This window comes from Gnatocerus cornutus, chromosome 2 (genome assembly GCF_029298725.1).
Source record: "Gnatocerus cornutus isolate USDA-ARS CGAHR chromosome 2, icGnaCorn1.1, whole genome shotgun sequence".
NCBI classification, from domain to species: domain Eukaryota; kingdom Metazoa; phylum Arthropoda; class Insecta; order Coleoptera; family Tenebrionidae; genus Gnatocerus; species Gnatocerus cornutus.
The window spans coordinates 7007280-7029916 of NC_142234.1; the positions used below are offsets into that span (position 1 = coordinate 7007280).

A 22637-nucleotide genomic window follows, 5' to 3' on the forward strand; every position below is an offset into this window, starting at 1 on the left:
CATACCCGTGATAATCAAAATTAACCTTTATAAGAGAGAATAATGTGACTTGTGAAATTTTGGTGTAAACGTAGTTTGCCGCTGCGCTGACAGAATTTTGAAAACTAAGGGCCCGATTTCAAGTCAGTGGCGCAAAATTGCGTTGACGCAGTTGCTAAGGTAGCATCAGTTTGATTGGGGTTGCTAAGGCGCAACTCTGATTTGCAATTCCGCAAGTCAACATGAAATCGGGCCCTAACTTGATAAAACAGCGTTTTTTTCGCAAATTTTAAACACAATTTGCAGTAGATTTAAAATAAAAACTCCGATATTTGTATCACAGTTATGTTGGAAAAAAATTGAATTCGCGAATATTTCCGCAAAAAATCGAAAATCGCTAAAAATTATATTTCTTAGACGTCGCGACGCCAACCAAATCGTGATAAAAAACAAATTTTTGCGTCAGCTTCTAGAGCTTTGTCAACTATGAGCGTATGCAAATTTTCAAAATTTTAACTTTAAAATTAAAGACGATTTTAGGGGTGGACACAAGTGTTGCCGGACCCTGTATGTATTATTTGCTCAGTATTAAAAAAGAAAAATTTTGTAGGTAATTGTACTTAACTCTACGTAAAGAATCATTTTTATAGTAATAATTGCTCATTTAGGCTACAGAATAAAAAAGTTAAAGTCCTCGAATATTATGCTATGAAATCCGATTTAATAAGACCTAGATTCTTACTGATAATACAAATAATACAACGTGTCCCAGAACTCGCGCTGAAACTAAATTTGCAAAAAACTCATAATTCAACTTTAAATTGTGACAATTGTTATTGGATAACATAAAATTGCTCTAATTTAAAATCTAATGAGTGCATAAATATTTTTGCAATTTTACTCTTAAAATGCTAGATAGAATTTACGAATTCTTCGCGAGTTCTGGGACGCCTGTATATTAGCTTTAGCGTTACAACATAAAAATTACATTTTTATGATTTATGAGTTATGATTTTATGACTGTAAACTATTCGGTCTTTACAAAGAATGGAATGAATTTTATGTAGAGGAAATAAAAGTTTGTTTATAAAAGTGCACTTAAGTCGGTGTTAATGAGGTATAAATAATATCATACACTTATAACTACAAAATAGACTAAACTAACAGTAATGCGTAAAGAACGAAAAGTATGCAACAAAATTTACGGAAATATGTTTCACACATACATTATTTATTATATTAAGTATCAATTACAAATTAAATTGTTTCTTAGAAGTATGCAGAATATGCATGTAGAACATTGTCCATTTAAAATATGCGAACATGGGTACAACATAATAAATCAATTTTAAACACTTTTATTAAAGTATTAACCCACAAATTAAAATTAAAAGCTATAACATGACAAAGAAAAATCTATACTTATATTATCTTGATGCAGTCCTCACAAAGCAAATTCAAGAACAAAAGGACTCGCATTTACATAATGCAGTTAATTTTTTGTTCGTGTTGTAATTACTTACAGTATTTTTACGAAGTTCTTTTAACGATAATCTTTACACTGAAAAGTGCATGCCAAGCTGAGAAGGCTCACGAACTTTATCAAGATCTTATTTTTTGCAACACAAAAACAATCCTTTGTTTAACAGAATTTTAAGTAATGTAGTAGTTACCTGCAACACTTTATTGGTGTTATCAGAGTTCATTTCGCGTATTTTAAATTCATTTTTTGTACTAGTGCATAGTAATTAAGCAAGAAGTTTTGTAATTAAGTTCATGAAGGAGATATGGATATTTTATCTAAGAAAGCAGCAAAAAAACAACATTTTAAATTGCTCAGTTGTGTTGTAGCTGTAGTAATAAAATTACACGATGTAGTCTGTTATTGTCTTTTATTAATGTTAATTATACTCAGTTTACATACGTTATAATTTGTGACCCTTATGGATTTTACTGTATTACCTATAATAGTTAGGAATTAAATAGTCGTAATAAATAAGAATGTTTTGAACGAAATAAAATTGAAAAAAGCACAATTTGAGCTGTACTTGAAAATGATCTAAAACTTGACACTATGTTGTGAGTCACATCCGTTTGAAAATACGCATAATGTCTGCAGTGAAAAAAATTACAGAGATACTAGCAGCAAACTGGGTTTAATTAACCTCATTATTCTGTTACAACTCATGGTAAAATTTAAGCCGGGCAGGCTTTTATATGCTAATTAAGTACACATGCTATCAAACTGTCAATCCAACATGTGAGAAGAGAATTATTATGATTGTCACTAAATAATTAACTATTAAAATAGTAATGTATGTGGAACCCACAAGTTGAAATTAAACACAGTTCTCTGCAAACGTGTAAATTTATTGAAGTAGATAACAAACAGTTCATGTATAGTGGCTGTTAAACAATCGGTTCTTAAATCGTATTCGATATAAATAATGTTTTTTGGAACTCCTCCACAAATATTTTGTATTTTTAGCAAATAATTGATAATACGTCAGTCAACTGTCTGCTGTTAAAAATACGTAATAACGTGCGATTAATATTATGTCTGTAAAAAATATAGAATTGATAAACTATAAGTACCTACGTATTTATAGAAAATCATACACTTCACTAGGTTATAAATAAACAGACTAACAGACGATGTTTTTTGTTTTAGTATATTTTATGTTAAGATAAGTATCGACCATCTTCCACAATACAAAAATTAATAAAAATTGATACTGTTCAATAGCAACTGATTATTTCAATCTTATGTTAGTATCTCAATGTTTGGTGGTGTCCAATCTATTTTATGATTCATCGTGACTCATTTCCACATGCTACTGTTACCACGAAGATTTTGTATGACCCCTTCCGTTTTATTTTACTTTCCAAGCCATTTATCCACTTGTCCAATTTGCATTTGCACTATTTTTAATGAGTTACAACAATCCAAAAGTGTTTACGATAATTTAATCCTCTTCGTGATGCGATGACACATTGTTGGTATTATTGAAGCGCTTTATATCACTTCACTTAATATAGCAAGTTGCATGTGTTGAAAGTTTTTTCCTAGAAGAAAGTGAATATGTAACAAAACCAGCACCATCTTTAAATTCAGTGGACACAGTTTTACCAATAATAACCAAAAGACACAAAAAACATGCATTTTGTAACTACATACCTACATTATATATCATTTTTCCTGCAGAGAATTTACCGAAAGGAGTAGTTTTAAAAAACAGCAGGATTTAAAAAGGATAAGTTGGTTATCTGTAATAGATATTTTGTTAAAAATTTTTGGAAGTCAGGCTAGAAATGTCCACATATTAGAAGACAAAACTTGACTAAAATCTCACGATTAATTAAACTCTCGCACATTGCAAATTTTCTAAATAAGTGTTACAATAGAACCTTCAAATTTATGATGTATTGAGTAAATGAGAGCGGAGTCAAATCAAAGTTACAAAATTTCTACAATAATCGTAAAATATGATGAGAAACATAAAGTTGTAACAAAATACTAGCTAATTTGCACATAAAACAACAAAAACAAGTTTATTGTTAATTTTCGTATAATTTAGTGACAATTTGTGATAATTGGTGTTTGACATCCTGCAGAAACGGCAGGAGTTTAGATAATTATGCACATTGTGTAATTTGCTTGACTAAACGACCAATTGCAAAGCCGCATTTTAAATTTGGCGCCTACAAAAATTCTTTGCAGGAAAAATTAAGTTTAGTTCCTACAAATTTTTAAAAAATCAAATAAATGGATGGTGACATTTTACCAACAATCAACCAAACGGCAGAACAAAAGTTTTATAAACCATTGCTCTATTTTTGAAAAATGTACCAACATTTATCGGCTTGGAAATTGGAAATATAAAATACTTCATTAATTAGACTTTCAAACATTTTAGATGGTAAATAGAATATAGAATTAAAATAGATATGTATTAAGAATCTCCAGACCTAAAATGTAATGAGTAAAAATCTAGAAGCTTTGAAGCTGCGACTTGAAAATCAAAAATTCCACTGATAAATAAAGGATTTCGACTAAACAGTCTGTCTAATAAAAAAAGTTAAAACTCGCAAGTTTCCCATTTACTTACCTATAAAGAAATATTGATTTATCATCAGCCCTGAAACACGATATATCCAAGCGCAAAATGACTTTTAGTGAAAGTGGGGAAACTAATTTCCACTCAAAATGATTTTAACTCAAGGATTATCAGTAATTGTCTGTACTTGGCGTAGAATCATCAACGACCCGTAATTGCATAAGATTTGTCGATGTCGTTAACTTTATAAAAATAAACAGACATTTTTAATAAACCAATACGTAACCAGACCTATCATTCCAGTCTGCATAAAATCAGCCGCGCACAACTAATACGTTTTTAATGAATTTATTTTTGCAAGTTTTGGCGGATGTCACAACAAATCTTTTTTGCACGTATTTGTTCAGGAATTTAATAGAGTAACAGCAAATATGAGCACGTCAGGACGCTCCTTTTCTCGGAAATTGTATCAACCCAACAAATTCGATTGATTATCTTGACGCTTAAATTGTGCAACTTACAAACAATGTCCAAACGTTGTCAAACATTTTTTATATTACGGTTTAGTTACTGCATTTGTAGTCAAAAATTCGGGATACACTTTGTTGCATTGTTCGAGAGGTGACACTTCATAAAAGCGACATTAAATTTTGGGGAGTTTATGGTGATACGTTTTGAAACAGGTAGAATAATAAACTACCTATACATTTTTAAACTCTGAAAGAGACAGGTAGTTTTATGATGCAAAAACTGGAAATTAAAAAACAGAAATCAATTAAAAAGTTGATAGTTCTAATATAAAATTCATTGAATTCCACGTAGAACTTGATGGAAAATATCCACAAGGAGATAAGACCGAATGGGGTGACTGGCTGATAAGTGTTTATAAAATTTAGGAATTTCTACGGGAATAAAATGATATTGATCCCAAAAGACACGTAATAAATAAGTTAGGCAGTCTATACATTACAATACATTAGATAAAATAAGCAGTTGACAACGTGTTTTCCTACATATGTTCGAAAACGTTCTGATAACACTCCAATTAATATTTCATAATTTTGTTGTGACTACAAGTTATTATCATGTTAAAATGGAACGATCAGTTGTTTCAGAGCCATGAACTTTACTTTTTGCAACAAACCTTATTGCTTGAAGCACACAGTGATAATTTTAATTCTGTTATTTATATTTAGGTATGTAAAAACAAGTCAGACTTCCTAAAGAATGCTCACAATCTGTTTGCGCTCCTGTCTCTCCTAACCACACCAAATTCTGAGAAAATTGGCTCAAAAGTCATGAGACAAGAATCCACTCGACCTTCGAAAAATACCTATTTTCTATCGGTTCGACCACGGCGCCTTCTTCGAACAAAGCAACACTGAAACGAAATAAACAATGAAGGATATAACCAAGTCGACTGTAAAAAGACATTGTTAAATAATAGAGCTCAGCAAAAATCACAATAGCACGATGGGAAGCCACTCGACGTAGGTGTGTAGGACAAAACGATCTACAAAGCAACACAGGTAGATGGATTTTTAACGAATAGGTTTGGTCTCTTCTCTTTCATTACGAAGGGCCAACGCGGCGTGTGGCGTCACTAAATAAAGTGAAAATCGTTCCAAGTGAGAAATGGATTCATTATTTTGTTTACAGTAGTCTAAATGAATATTAAAAATGAATTTCAATGTTATATAAATTGTGAATTCCATCATGTAAATTAAGTTCGTCATGGTCATGGTCAGGAATAATTATGATATGGTTATCAAACTGCATTGATAGCCTATCGATTTTTTTTTATGAAGAGGCACTATAAATAAATGAAAAAGTTCAATTACGCCATTATTATAATCGGCAATCAATATTGTTAATAATTCATCGATGATATCTTTAGAACGTACCTATTGATTCTACAGTTATTTTGATTCCGCTTATTTATAACGATATTCTGAAACTTTTTTACATTAAACTAATTTTTAAAACCAGTACAGGACAGTTATTTTAGATAGAATTTAGACGCTTTGGTTTAGAGTTGCTGTAGTTGGGGCAAATACAAAAGTTAAAGAAACTGCAATTAATTATTGCATAGTAATCAATAGATATTAGAAGTGGGTCATGATGGATATAAGTACTATATTTTTTGATTTATATAAATAAAAAATGCATGTTTTATAACTGTTCTAGTTTATGTTCAGTTTTGTATATTTTTATTTGTTTTTGTGGAAGTGTTAAAATAAATATTTTGGGTATTTCCTCCAGTACCTAATTTGGGGTCTGATTACAAGTTTTTAGGACAAATGTGAAATAAATAGAAGCAAATTTTGAGGCACAACATTGGACGTTTATTCAAGAATTTTAGAAATAAAGTATTAGAGAGAACAAAAACACCTCTTGCATTCTTCACTTTCAATAGCAAAGTTGTTTTTTTTATTACGATAGTTGTGAGAAAATTTATCAGACTTTTCATGTAAAAGGAAATGAGTTATGCTCCCATTGTCCCTCTAACTAGAGAAAATCAGTAAGACACAGCTTCACATTGATACTGCATCGATTTGGATCGATATTTTGTCTGAAATTCTGTTGTTGCCTAGGCAGCGCAAGATAAACGATTCTCTGGCATAGTAATGGTCTACCGACCTCAGACGTGTCCATAGCCGTACCCAAAATAGTTCCACGTTCTCTTGTCCAGCTCAAGCTCGGTCTCGTCTTGCGTTAGCGTCCGCGTATCTCATCCACTCATCTTCAAAACATCCACACGCCCTGAACTTTCTTACCGTAGTTGCTCGTCCAAGTTTTCTCTTCAGAGAGTGGTTTTCATGCAGAAGCTTCTCGCAGGTCCACTTCTCGTAGTATCCCCGCTACATTCCTGTAGTAGCGTAGTAGTAAAGTGTTTGCGTACGCACTCAGTAAAATCGAGCACTAGCAACAGTTGATACGTAATTCGTTCCATACACAAGACCATTACAAGTGCCGGCGTTGGAAAAAATGCAAACTAATTACATTTGACCAGAATCGGTGATGGTGGTTGAGTGAACTGTGTGGTCACAAGACAAACGCTGTCTTCAGCTTGGGAAATCGTCCAAGGAGACTCAGCAGACGATTCCAAGTAAGTGATTCTTTGTTTTGCACCGATCGGAATTCTGGCTCGAATTTGGAAGAGGCAGAAACTGAAATTTACCACGGTTTGAGATAATTTTGTTTAATAATAACCATTCAAAAATACGTCAGCAGTGTATCGGATACACTTATCTGTTTGTATTGCAATTTACAATGATACTCGTGTTTTACAATATGGGCACATTTTATGATTTATAAGCGCTGCTGATTAATGTAATAATTACTCATCGGTTATATTTCTTTAGATCTAGATCTAGTACAGAAACTAAAGGAGTACTCTCAACAAAGGATATTTTTCTACATAATAGAAAGTCGTACTTTACGGATCACTACCAGTACTAAAGTTCTCCTTTTTGGCATAATCTTTACGATTTTGGCTCATTATCTATTCTGGCATTAGATACTGATGCAAAGTACAATTTTCATGTTGCTTTAAAAGCCAAATTTATGCCTTCTATTTTTGCCACAGTGTGAAACGAACCAACGCAACGTTTTAGCATGGCCAAATACCACAATTCGCTTGAAAACTTTGAAAACTGCAAAAGTTGAACATGTGGTTTAGACAGATGCGTCAACGATAAGATAAAAAGTTTGAGAAGATCTATGTGTTCTAAAAGTGTCGATTGTTGGTCCACAAAAGAATACAAATTGTTTAGATTGTTATATTATCACCTCTTGTTCAAAAACGTAGATTCCTCTGATATTATCCAAAAGATAAAAACTCTAAAGTCTGTAAGTTCAAAGTGGTGATTATAAAAGTGGTATGTACTATTTATTATTAAATATTTCTCCACATTCTTGTAAAGTAATTTTCTAACAAGTTTAGATGACCACAATAGGTTTTCTCGTACCTAGTACAAGTGTGTGCCAGGGTTGGCTTAAGTAATGAGGATAATATAGCAAAAATAAATCAATTTAAGAGTAGGAATCTAAACATTAATTGCCACGTTACGTTTGCGCTCGAGGTTTCGGGATTTACCAAAAAGCTTGAAAAACCCAAATCTAAACAGATCTAAACGTGGCTTATTAATTTAATTAAGTCTGTCCTTCTGGTTTTACTCCAAAAACTCAAATCCTGTACTACATAAAAAAACATAATTTCACGGTCAAGGGTTTTTGTTACAAAATTCATTAAAATTAGTATGAAAGTGTGAAAATAAAGACCAGGAAAAAGATCTAAAGACAAAGCTTTCAGTTCTGGCGCAAAAACGACTGTATTTTACACTCTAAAAAAGCTAGATATAAGTAATTCAATCTATAAGTAGTTAGTTTTTTCTTTCAGTCAATCGAACCAAATCGATTGCTAATTTTATAGTAACTTTGTATTTTTTTTTTCAGTACAAATTCACAATTCTGCGTTCTGGGTTATATTCCAACAGAACTCTTATTACGGCTCGTTCTATCTTTAAATTATTAAATTTCGATGTAAATATAGTTCCACCTTGTTAGGCAGCAATCGAAGCGCATTTTCATTCAGAAAAATCCACGTTTTATTGGTTTCTAGCGCCAAACAGTGCACCTGGCTGTACCTGTATCGAACCAATACTCAGGTAAATAACAATTTGAAGCACTTCTGAGAGCACCTTAGTGGTACCGCCGCGTTTCTGAGAAGTGGAGGTATAAGGTCCCTTTGCCTGTTTCAGTCGTAATTATCCGTTGTGGTTTGAGATCAAGATTCGAACCTCGGGTTAAAATATACATCGTCGGGTTAGCCTACAGCGTGGGTTTCATTACATATTGCAGGTATTTTTAACCCGGGAAGTAACCTGTTTCTGACATAACGGCTGTTGGACGACAAGTTAAGCACAAAAATAAAACTGAATGAGACAAGTAAACTATGCAAATGCGCTGTTTAATAAAAATCACGCAAATAAATTACGACCGTGTTGGCAAGAAGAAGTGGCAGAGCTTGGTGAAGGTATTTACGGTGGCGCCAATGACCTCTCCTGTATTTATGCAAGCGCCTGTGTTTTTCATTTGCATGCTTGTTCACTATTCGGCTGAGTATGTGGAAATAGACTTGCCCCCTCGATACTAGATAATTAAACCCACGTTGTAGGATACAAGCCAGAAATTGACCCATTAGTGTTTCTCGTAAAACTCGTATAAACAATGTAATTAGCCAACACGAGCTTCTAGTTGATGACAAACTACTTTAGCGGTTGATATGGACCCAGATGCTGCACACTTTGCTAAATAATAAACAAAACACAAAATGTTGTTTCATCGAAAACAACAACTTCCTTTCATGTGGTCACCATCAGATTCAAACACTTCAAGATCATTAAATCATGAAAAGTTTTTTTTTGATTGGATGGCATAATAAATAAAAAGGATTTTATTTTCTCGTATTTTAATTTAGGATCTTCTTTAGGATTTTAAAAAGCTAATTTCCTTGTCTACACAATTGTTTTACAAAATAACTCTTTTACCTTCAGCTAATGCAAATGTGTTTATTCAAGCTGAAAAGTTTTAATTTGAGACATTTACAATGAACTTAAAACATTCCAAACGACTTCCTTGGTTTCATAATCTAGAAATTTTACATGTAATATATCTTACAAAACTCAAATCTTTTACCCCTAAGTTTATCAAGAACATCTTCACATTTAGTTAGTTTTTTCACGAATTTTTGTAGAAGTAGGATAAATTTGAGTGCACAATAGATTTTTTAGGTAAATTCTATTTAAGTTTCTAGCAACTGAACTTAAATGGAGTTTGTCGCCACATATACCACTAAAGGTTTTGCTAATCATTTTGAAGCTTAGGCTTAAGCAATACATATAATTTCTACGATTTCATAAAATATGTGAAGATTAGATTTCTGTTAGATTTCATCCGGCACGTAGACAAGAATTTAAAATATCCTAGAATATTCTAGAACATCGTAAAATAGAATAAAAGGCTACTTTAAAAATGGTGGATGCGCCGATACAAAATTTCTAGTTTCGACTGAACGGTAACATTTTCAAGTAAAACTATCTCTTCTAGATGACTTCTTTTTTAAACACAGAAACTAGGAAGTTTCCAAAAATCCACAGAGATATGCAAAAGACGACGCTAGAATGATGATTCGTTGTTTCTTTCGGTGGAATTCTCAAGATGAAAGACCGTATTCTTAGTACATATATAAGACTTGAGGAATCCTGTCACGTTTACCTTTTTTTCTGCCCCAGTTCCGGATATGAGAGACCCTGGAATCGACCGAAAGGCACAAAATTTTGTGAGATTTCGTCTCAGTTCTTTCCGTTCACACTTTCGTAAGATTCAAACTGTTTCTTTTTTGTATTTTAATAAAACGAACACCCTGTAGAATTCAAACGTTGGTGGCTTTGAGGTTTCCTGTCCTGATGCTGATGTATTATTACTCAGTGCACTCCGAGCACCAGCACAACCACGAACCATGACTCAGATCGTGTTTACAAATGTGCGACGCAGTCATCTGAAAATCTGAAACAATTACCTCGACAGTTTTTTTTGTTCTGTATCTTTCATCATAATAATTATTAATGTTTTGATGACTAAGTTAATAATCCACGGCAATGTTATGATTCTGCGTCAAGAACTCTATTTGTATTCAGTCTTCATATTATAAGCACTGGACAATGGTGCCCGTATTAGTCCGTATATTTTATAATGTTTTGTTTGTCGTCCGTGATTTGAATCAATTGGTCACTTGTCCGCAAAGAAATTTATGGAATGGACAACCAATTTACTTGCGCGTATCGCCCATTAAAAGTAGCCACTTTTGCCTCATTTTATGTATTTATGTACCTTTAATGAGGAAAAATTCTTACCAGTATGTCGAGCTTTAAGAAAAAGCAATTTAATGATCGTAAAGAGATCAAAGCAATTACACATGTTGTTACGTTTTTGTTAAGATTCAGAGACGTTGTTTGCGTTATGTTGGACGCTTATTACATTACAATTAGTTTGGATATTAAAAGGGCTAACGCTAATGATCCCCAGCATGGATCTGTCATTTCCATTTATGTTGAAGTCGGCTTTTATTCACTGCGAACTAAATTACGTACGAGTACAATAATTTATTTCTTTTCAACTCGAACAGCTAATCACAATATTTTTTGTCGAAATTGAATTGAATTTGATTGAAAGCAGAGTGCTCCAGCCTCAGCACTTCCATTACTAAGACAGAATAAAATATTTCTGAAACATCGAAAAGTTATTCGATTAATTTTCATATCTGAGCTCCGAATGATGAAATAATTCACCGGAAAATGTTTAAAATACATAATTACATGCTAATAGGAAAATTAAGCAACCGCGTTAAAAGAATGAAAGTTACTCCATAATGTAAATAAGTATGTAACTAAATCCAGATATAGAAAATTTCAATTATTTTGATACATTATATGCCTCTGTTTTTAATCAATATTTTTTAACCTTTATACAAAACTTTTACTTAATTGCGTAAATAATTAAATCTTCTGCCACCATTTTTACGTTCAAGATCGATAACTGTGATACCATAATAGAACAAAGAGTGTCCTTAATAAACTTAGAACTGAGACATAAATAGTAAAAATATTGAAAATATAGGTTACTTTAAAATATTCATCTGTTTAGACTTCACTTATTCTGCTTGTATTTTCTAAATATATCCAACTCTTTTCTTATTTAAACTTTTTATCAAATAATGATTACTTCACTGTAATACTAAATTAAAATATAAAATAATATATCTAAGAAACGATACGTTAATGCATAAACAATAATTCGTAGAATACATAAGTGACTTCATTGTGAATTCGTAATATTTGTAGATTTCATTAATAATAATTACGTTGATTTTAAAATAATTCCGACAACTTTAAATCTATTTAAAGACAGGTAATTATAATTTCAATAATTGAATAAGAGAGTAATTAATGTTGTAACATGGGGATAAGTAGATCGATAAGGTTAAAAAAATGTAAAATTTCCATTAATGTAATGAGTACAAAAAAAATTAAGTAAGGATTAATTATTTAGTAAGTAAATGCTAATTTAGATTATAAATTTTAATATTCGTTTTATCGCATACAACTTCTCCTGCCGCAATCAGTAACAATGAAATTGTGTTACTGTAATAAAAAGCATGAAAATTAACACTGGTAAGCATCTGCAACCAGAAAATCACTAGTGCGTTCAATGATTAATGTTATTCAACCGATTTGTGCTGATAGTTGTAGAAAAGTTGGATTAAGTTGTTTTTTCAAGTGATGAATAAACATAAAATAAATAAATTAAATAGACGGCTACTGTTTGAATGATAATAACTCTTCAGTTTTAACTGAAGTTACTTCTGTTATAAAATGAATCAATTAAATCGTAATGAATTAATGAACCCTTTTCATTCTTTAACTTGCCTTATTAGTGACGAATTACATGACATACGGGCGATGTTTTGAATATAAAATATTTTTTTAAATTAATTTTATACGGTACAGAGACTGAGTGGTTCTTGACATTTGCACTGCAATTTTTTTTAACTTTGGGGACCAAAAATATTTAATCAAAGAACAGAGCGATTATTTCAGTCTTAGATATAGGAGTTTTGAATTAAAATTCTGGGAACATATTTATTATAAGATCGCAGAATTTTAAATTAAAAATCGAATTTTTTGATTTTGCATCATTTTTGTCCAATTTTTTTATCTTTTTATCTCTTGTAAAATGAGCTTTTGAAACCAGAAATATTGCACTAATGTTAGATTTAAGTTAAATAAAATGTTTGCTATATTCGTCTTATTGGTACAACGCTGTATTTGGAGTTTGTAAAAAAATTAAGTTTATCGCTGATTACATTGTTGCAAATATTTGAATTATTTGCGATCTTGTTCTGTCACAAAAAACGAAAGCAACTACCTACTGATTTTTTCATTAAATCAACTTTTTCTCATTAAACAGGATATGCAAGTTCTGGTCCGCCTGTAAACAAAAAAATATCTGAAAAATTGTTATATGTATAGCTACGCTCAGGTTTCAGTTTTATCACCTAAATAAAATGAAGACCTCTTAATTATAAATTAAAATTGCCGATCAGCCATTTGCATTCATGCATTGAACAGTAGATCTGCTTTATAAAACCGTCCCACTTTGTAGAAATCAGTCAACAATTCGGAAATTATAATTCGCTGGAATTACGATTTACAGAACGGTCGTTGACCTTTTGTTGACATTCATGTGGTATAAAATTGAATGTTACGATGTTTTACCAAACACGTCAGAACATCGATATGGAGACGTTGAACAATAAATATTACACCATCGTTTAAGAATGTATCACCAGCTGGACTAGAAATTTATCGCTTGATTGTTCAAAAAAAAATACAAATGTTAAGACAGCAATATTCGTTCTTAGGTCCAAGCTATTAAATTCAGATTAAGAAAGAATTTAAACCATTTTAGTTTACAAACGAGGTCGCCTATTTTGATCGATCAGAATTAAACTGACCAACGCGAAGAAGCTTGACGTGTGATCTCTTTAAATTCGTCGTATTTATATCTTCACAAGCGATCAGAAACTAGTGCATTGTCACTTAAGACCACTATTGTTTCCACCACTCAAAAACATTTAAATTAGAGCCAAGCCTTTTTAGATTAACACATCCGGCTGTGAATCTTTCCAGAGAAATATTGTCAGAGTTACAAAGTTATTATCTAAACTACTAGCCGTAACACTCTGTATCTGCATATAGTATGTTGAACCGGAATTTACCATGTTTGTGCCTATTAAATTTTATTGTTAGTGAAAATAAAGACAATAAATTATTTGAAATGACCTTCATTCAACGGATGTGCAAAAATTTGGTGGCGGAACGCAGTCAACATATTAATTAATACAGCCGTCTGCTGAAATGCTTAATTTATGCAGACACTGCCTGTTGTAAGTTTAATTTAATTGCCTGTTATGTACATTTTTAATGAGGAATTAATTTTAATTCGTACTATGAACTTTACTTTAGAGGTAAAAATGTGGAGGTTTGTAAAATAAATTGGCATTGTTATCGGGACAAAATATTTTAAAGGAGCTGTTTCTTTGTTCCGGCTGTGGAAAGAACGAAAGCTTTATTAAAATTCATGTAACTTTAGTAGCGAGTCTAATTTTAACGGTATAACATAATCAAAGATTTATGAATGAATTAGGTAAACAAAACAATTACCTTATTAAATCCAGGTTTAGCTTACATCACAACGTTTACAAATAAATGCAAAGCGCCTTCGTTGAACTGAGCCTTGGTTATATAAAATCCATTAGGAGTAATGTAGTATTTTGTATTTTATAAATAGGTACATAATTCCGATTTCAAAACAACGAGAAATTATTTACCTAATGTACAAACCGGATATTTTTTTCTAATAACGAACATGAATAAATTCCTCTCTGAAATGGAAGCAGTCATTTTTACCAAGAACGTTTGTCTTATATTTTAGTAATATTTAATTACTTTGGATAAATTTAATTAATTAAAAATGAAACGACCCACGGCTGGACCCTCTTGTATAATTAAAAGGTGGCAATTTAATGTATCTGGGACATTTTTTTTAATACAATTGCCAGAAAGTTATTACTATAATTGATGTGCATATCATAAAATTAGAAAAATTACATGAACCCGACACTGAGGGAAATAAATTTGAAGTGGAATTAGCAAATTAAAAAATTACTTTATTTAAGTGAAATCAATTTGCACAATTCGCTGATTTATCAAATTTTTTATCAAAGTGTCTCCGTACGACAATAAACATCTGCGTAACATTTAACACTGTTGTTAAACATTTATTTTTGTAATGAATAACAACTCTTCTTGTAAGTAAAGTTTGTGCTATCTGAAAAGTTTATTTACGTTCGGCAAAGTTGATGGAGTTATTTCGGTAAAGTTCTAGGTATTTAAGAATTGTTTATATTGCTTTATAGTAAAGCAAATACTTGAAACGTTTGTAATTTCCTTCAACATATTTCATAATCAAAGGAAGAGTGCTAAATGAAACGGAATTTATATGATTACGATACGAGGATGTTGAGAATTTAGTGTTTTATAATTAAAGAAATGCAAGAAAATTTAAGAAATCTTATTAAAGAAAAATGGTACTTATTTACGACGCTCGTTTATTTAATATTGTAAGTTCTTGGTTTTATCTATAAACGAAAAAATTGTTTGACCTACGGGTTAGCGAATTCTATTTTCATTTAAGTTTACAACGAAGTCTAGACTTGAGCACCGGAATTGCAGCAGCTAAAGAGCACGAGCTTATGTGGGCACGTAATTAACGTTTGAAAAAGTTATGTTCAAATTTGAAGGTAATGAAAGCGCAAGAAGTAATTTATTGGAACAACTTGTTACATGGAGAATGTTTTACAAGCGATCCTTAAGAATTCACGAAATAGAATTAGAGTGAGTATCAAAAATAAATTTTGTTTATTTGGAATTTCCGATGTTAGTGCTGTTTAAAAAGTGCGAAAGTGTAATGAACTCTAGTATATTATCGAAGTTATAATTTTATTGTTTTACAGGTAATAAGTTATAACTTTGTGACAACAATATTGACATAAGTCAATTACTAAAACTTGAGCATTCGAATTTTTTATAATAAATAAGTAAAAAATGTTATTGATTTGCACACACATAAGTATTAAGTAGATTTTAAATCCTGCAAGGACCACTATAATGTATGCAAATCACTTAAATAACACTTTTTAAAATGAAGTTTGAGTGTACAAATTTTCTCTTCCCTGCCCCCACACGTGTTCTGGAATTGACAATTAGCCAAATTACATCCAAACACATAATACGTATTGCAATATTCTTTACTTATACTTTATTAAATAAATAAGCTATTATACAGGGTCTATCAGAACTGGCGGACCAAAATCATCCCATGGATAAATGATCTTCTGCAGATAAAGAGAAAATTGTTTAAAAAAATCCATTCTTGTTGGCTTTTAAAATAAGAACGGTTTTAATTGACCAATCGTGTTGTAGATGTAAAATTACCTTAAAACATATATTTTTTACCATAGAAACCTATTTAATTGTTGCAAAAAATAATTGACTGTTATGTCATAACAAAGTATTTCTGACAATTAGACAGTCATTCCAAACGTTGATTTGTGGTTTCATTGTATTTAATAATTAATTATGTTTACCCCGGAAGAATATTTTGATATGGTCTTGTTGTATGGAGAGTGTAATCGCAGTGCAACAGCTACTATCCAGCAATACGCACTTCGTTTTCCAAATAGGGAACAGCCTAGCCGAAATGTTATTTTAAGATTAGTACAGAGAGGAAGAGAATCTGGTAATTTAAAAGTATGCAGAAGGGAGGTTGGGGGTGCCCCAAGAACTGCGAGAACCGTGGACAACGAGGAAGCGGTTATTGAGATTTTTGAAGAGGAACCTGAAACGAGCATTAGTATTGTGGCCAGAAATCTTGAAATGTCCACCTCTACTGTTCAACGTATTCTTAAAGACGAACGAATGCACCCATTTCATTATACTAAAGTGCAATGTCTTACGCCGGAAGATTATCCTCTAAGAGTGGAGTTTTGTACTTGGCTTCTGCGGGAACATGAAGCAAATGAGAACTTCGTCAAAAGCATATTGTTTACAGACGAATCTTGCTTTCAAAAAGATGGATTTTTCAATCAAAGAAATTTTCATGTTTGGGGGCGAGATAATCCGCACGTCTTCAGGCAGAGTAATCCCCAGCAAAGATTTTCTGTCAATCTTTGGGCTGGAATTTTTGGGAACGCCATAGTAAATTGTTTTGAGAACAAGTTATACGCAATTATAAAACATCACATTCTTTCAGGTTGGCCCGTACGAATTTCCCGCCAGACTCAACGGCCAAATTTATACAAATTTTTTAGTTGATGATTTGGACATGCTGCTAGACAATATTCCTCTACAAAGATTAAGAAATGTTGACATTAACAATATTTGGTTCCAACATGATGGATGCCCAGCACATTTTGCAAATGTAACTAGGAACCATTTAGATGTTAGATTTCCTAATGCATGGATAGGCCGCGGAGGCCCAAGACGTTGGCCCCCCAGGTCGCCAGACCTTACGCCCTTAGATTTTTTCCTTTGGGGACACGTCAAGAATTTGGTGTACCGAAATATGCCTGAAAATATTAACGTGTTAAGAAACCGCATTCAAGAAGCATTTGCTTCAATAACAGCTGAAATGGTCAGTAATGCTAGGGCAAGTCTACTGAGAAGAGCTGCTCTGTGCATTCAAGTGGAAGGAAGAAATTTTGAACATTTACTTTAAAAACTATTTACCTATTTTTTCAAATTTATACCGCTAATTCATTCATTTTTGTTATTTCTGTATTCATTTACTAATCTGTTTTTCGGATTCTGTTAATTTTAAAGTTTGAGTTTATTATTTCATTTTGTTGGTCTTAAAATAAACTTGTCAATTTTTATGAGAAGACGTCACCTAAAAAATTACGTCAGTGTAACAACAATGCAAAAATATTTAAGATGCATCCATAGTTACAAATAAAGCAGGAAAAGCTAATTTTCAGGTAACTTAACATCAGCAACACGATTGGTTAGTTTAAATTGTTCATTTTCTGATCACTATTAAAGATGGATTTTTTTAAACATTTTTCCAATTATTCCCAGAAGATTGTGAATACATCGTTTCATTTTGGTCCGCTAGTTCTGATAGACCCTGTATATAAGTCTTACCACCCAGAAAATAGTTTATTAATAAATATTTTTGAATTCATTTTTGTCCCTCACATTTGTTTTATATTTTTTTCTCTCCCGTGACATATTTTCACATGCAATGTGCGTACCTATAGTTACTGGGATCACTTAAAATTATAAATAAACAATACATAAACTCTATTACATTTTCCAGCAGTTATTTAGAGCATTTAGTGTTGACGCGACACATTTGAGCCCATAAAAGTTTCTGTTCTTTGGCAGATCATATTATCTGGTAGTTTACGTAATGGTGGAAGATTTAATTATGGTTTGATTAAATAAACAACGTAAAGAAATTGAATTTAAAAATTTACGCCAAAAATTTTCTCTTTACCTCCTGGTGAGCAAATCACGAAAGTCTAAACTTATATGTTCGAATTTCTTGAAAATTTGCAATAATATAGTTACCTATGTATAAACTCCTGATTCCAAATATGCTGACGTCGACGTCGTATTTTCAAAATTACGTATTTGGGGGCGGTTTAAAAATTTAATTTTTGAACCATTCCTCTGTTTTTTTTTTATTTTTTAATCGATTTAATTCGTTTTTGGGGTATTTGATAGAGAACAAAATTCTCTAGATGCCATTTTTATCAAATTTTGAAGACCTTCCAATTATAATGGTCATGGGGTTCGGAAAATACAGACTGATTCACCTAACTTGACGACCCTGCCCACTCTCGAATGCAACCAAAAATACAATTTTCATGAATAACTTGATAATCTGATCAAAGAGAGTTTATTCTATCAAGCCAATAAATTAATTTAAAAATTAATTTGACGTTTTGTTATTTTTGGAATTTGTCGATATATGGAAACCTAATAATAATATTTGCCATCATCAATCGTTTTTCAGAATTCGCTTTTTATTAAGAATAAGAATTTTAAGAACATAATTCTAATTGTTTATAAAAATCATTGAGATTTAGAATAATTCAAAGAATTCTGAAATTTAAAATTTGAAGATAAATACTCCAAGGACAACAAAGATTATGGTAAGAACATTAGAAAAATCTAAATACTTGTACTTAATAAAAGTGTTGGTTAAAATGTTATGGCTTTTGTTCGTAATTTAAACATTTCTGTTAAAGATAAACAGTTTTAGGATAGTTTGCCTTCAATTTCATTACAAAGACATTAAAACGGTCAAGTTTTCATAAAACTTTTAGATTGTCCTAAAATGAACATTTTCATATAATAATTGACACACATTCGTAGGTATAGGTAATTTTGTAATTATGTACAGCTTTTAAGAAAGTTAAAAACAGTAATCTTTTCAAGTTTTAATAATATATCATCAAAACCACCTGTTTTACAGGTTTTAATACAAATGTTGGAATTGTCTGACTATTATTATTATTATTATTATTATTATTATTATTATTATTATTATTGTTATTATTGTTATCGTGTCAGGAACAATAATGTTGATTTCTACAATACATTTTTATGCTTAGTAATTTTCTAATTTGAAGAGATTTCCAAATAATAAATTAGTAGGTGAGACTAGGGCAAAATATAAAAAGTTATTCTACCGCAAATTAACTGTCTACAAATCACACCCTGAAATATCTTTCTATGTCTGAACTGGTAAAGTTATTAGATACAAGCAAATTATTTACGAAGTCACCCTTATGTAAAATCCAAAAATTTAATAATACCTAATTATATTTTTAAATAAGCAAGTTGACTACTACTTTCGATATAACTAGAAGTGTCACGAAAATGTGAATATTTTCATTTAACTCGTCTTATCTGCTTATTTTTGTCCCCAAATTATCATCGTTTGTAATTTTTGAGAAAAATGTCGAATAACCTCATCGTTTAGATTTGATCTCTTTTGCCATTTCGTTTCTTATTAAATTAGAAATATTTAGTGGTGCATCTGAATAAATTAAAAGTCTACCTGGAACGCATTAACCGCCGTCCTTTGCAGCCTAATTAGATGTTAGTTTTTCGCCAAGGTTGCGAAAATGAATCAATAATAATGCAATCCACGAGCACCTACCAGTGTAAAATGGAGCCGCCTCCCAGAGCAGGTATGTAAGGTGAAATGGTAGAACCGAGACAAGCGAGGTGAAGGTCGTAGATCCTGCGGACGTCAACGAGCTCGTAGTGAGTTGCCAGGACGACCGCAGGGACGCGCTACCGGTCTATCTATTCCTTGCCCAGGAATAGACTCTCATTAAGCGCAAAGGAGCTATCGAGTGTCACGAAGTTGTTATCTTCTATTTGCACTGTGATTTAGACCCTTAACATGGAAATCATTACACATGTTCACGTGGAGACTCATGAGAGACAAAATTCTCTTTTGTTCTACATCCTGCGATTTCGCAAATAACATCGAAATCTTTGACTTTTATCATGAGATAAAGCATAATGCATCTGTGCGGAAGCAGCTAAAATTAGAACCTTACAAAACTCGTTTGAACACGGTGATAAGATAACTCATAGTAAATGACATTCGTAAAGTTTTTATAAAGTCTGTTCTGTGAAAGACAATATTTACTCCCCATCCATTATTAAACAACATGAATGAGTAATGACCGTCATTTGCGTTGAATTTGGATAACAGAATCGACGGCGTTATTGCATTTCAAATCAGTGATAAATGTGCCAAATAAATATTCTCAACAATAGTAGTACTATTAACAATAACCATAACATACTCGCAAGGTATTATCTGTATTTTATAAATAAATTGCCAAAGTTAAATGAAAGTCGTAGTTACCATTATCGTTGTTGTTACAGGTGCCACTTCAACCAAGGAAAATCAATTTTTCTTCGTATTCAAGGTAAATTTTCACAATTTTTTGAACTAGTACTAGCAACGTTTAAACTAACGCATTCCCTTAGTTACATGCAAGCAGTTCACGATGTCATGAACTCTCATTAATTAAATAGATAAAATTATAATCATTTCAAGAAGTTCTGTGGTAATTATGTATAGTTTGTTTTCAACAATTGTTGTTTTTAAGATAGTGAGTGGAAATATTCACAGATATAATCTGAAACGTTAATGGAGACTGTTATCAATTTTTCATCAATTTCTTCTTTTTCAGATAACAACTTGTCCTCGTAAATTATTCGACCTTGCTGTTTATTGTTTTTAGTATCTCGTTACTTTAACAACATCAATTAAACCTGTTTAAGTAAAAATGAGAGGGGTTCTCAGTAAGCTTTAGATGTAACAGTGAATAGTTCTGTATAACTACGTTGTTAACAACTTTCCTTCACAATTATTCCAGTTGGAATCCTAACAGGTGCTTTCCATCCCCTTATTATTTGTTTGAATCGAGTTAAACATTTTATAACGAGGTTATTATATTGAAGAGAGTACGAACCTTCTTTGTTCGATAAATTTAATTCCTCTTTTCAGCTTATAATTCAAATATTGTGACAACCAAAATGCTATTGTTTTGAAATTCTGCCAAAGCAGCGCAGAAATCAAGAGTATGAAAACAAGTTTATTACCATTTTTTATATTGATTTTTGTGTTTCAATCGGTTTGGTTGTTGGCTTGTGTCTACAAAAGGTCACACGATGAAAATTTCATGTAAAAATTAATAATTAAACGGTGGGATTATTGTGTTTTTACTTTACTCGGAAGCAGATTGGATGAGCTGCCTCCAAAGACCAGAGATTTTTTTAAATGATTAAAATGTCGTGGTTTTATAATTTTAGCATAACAAAAATCGGAAATTGGATGATGATTTTAAAGCGACATCATCAGAAGCTATTTTTAGCAAGTTTAAAATCGTGGATTTTATTGATATGTGGCCCATTTTCCAGTAAATTAATTGAAATTCTGATTGAGTGATTCTTGTTTAATTTGTGTTAATACCACTGTCAATTTTTAGTGAAATTTTCGATAAAACGGGCTTTTGGCTGATGATGGAATTACAGCAACTATTTTTACATTTTATTTTTATTTTACATATGTATTTTGTAGGAGTATACACGAAAAAGTTCAAGGTGAATTCAGGTTTTCATAGTTTCGAAAATTTATTTTTGCAAAATATTTAGGATTTATGTGCACACTCTTAAGATTTGTTAAACCTTAAGTTTAATTCTAGTTTATAGTTTATTTTCATAAGTACAATATATTGCATTATTAAAATACAATTTTTAGAAGACAAGGGTTTTGGCGGACGCTTTCCGAAGTTCGCCCAACGCTTATTTTCTAAAAGCTTAAAAACAGTTTTCTGTTGGGACGGTAGTTTAATGTTTTTTTCGAAAAGCAATTTGAAATTTTTATTTCCTTTTATCCTAAAACGGTTAAGTTACTGACGTTTTTTTATTGGATGAATCTAAAGTTGCGACAAACAATTGACAGGAGTACCAACATACAAAACAACAAACAATTGAACAACAATGCTACTCTTAACGTAACTCTAAAAGCTTCGAATCAGAAAAAGTTTTATTAGAACTATTGTGGTGAAATACTGTTTAATCTAAAAAATATACAATGAGACAGCTTAAAATTAAAAAAAGAATCAACAGGAACAGAATGTCAAATTGTAAATTAAGGATCTTATACAAGCTGTCGCATCACCTTTTCCGTGCGGTGATTTTTTGAAGTTCGGGGTGGCATTAAAAAGTTAGAACTTTTATTTCCGCCCATCAAATCCCGAAAGGACGAAACTTTATTAATTTACTTCTTCTATTTTCCCTAATTTTCCTCTGCTAAAGGTCATTTTGCTACGTGTTACCGAGGTTTTATGACCATGTAAAAAGCGTGTACGTTCAATAG

General features: G+C 31.6%; 1 protein-coding gene across 2 annotated transcripts in view; it reads left to right on the forward strand.

Annotated features, from left to right (window-relative positions):
• Nucleotides 1-6900: 6900 nt before the first annotated feature.
• The window catches only part of Atx-1 (Ataxin 1), a 31611-nt gene continuing 15874 nt past the window's right edge, over nucleotides 6901-22637 (forward strand). The window contains exons 1-2 of one of the 2 annotated variants that reach the window (XM_088029169.1): nucleotides 6901-7146; nucleotides 20636-20679. The gene's annotated coding sequence lies outside the window, so the exon portion shown is untranslated. The remainder of the gene's footprint in view (nucleotides 7147-20635; nucleotides 20680-22637) is intronic. The other variant, XM_088029172.1, reaches the window with a different exon arrangement.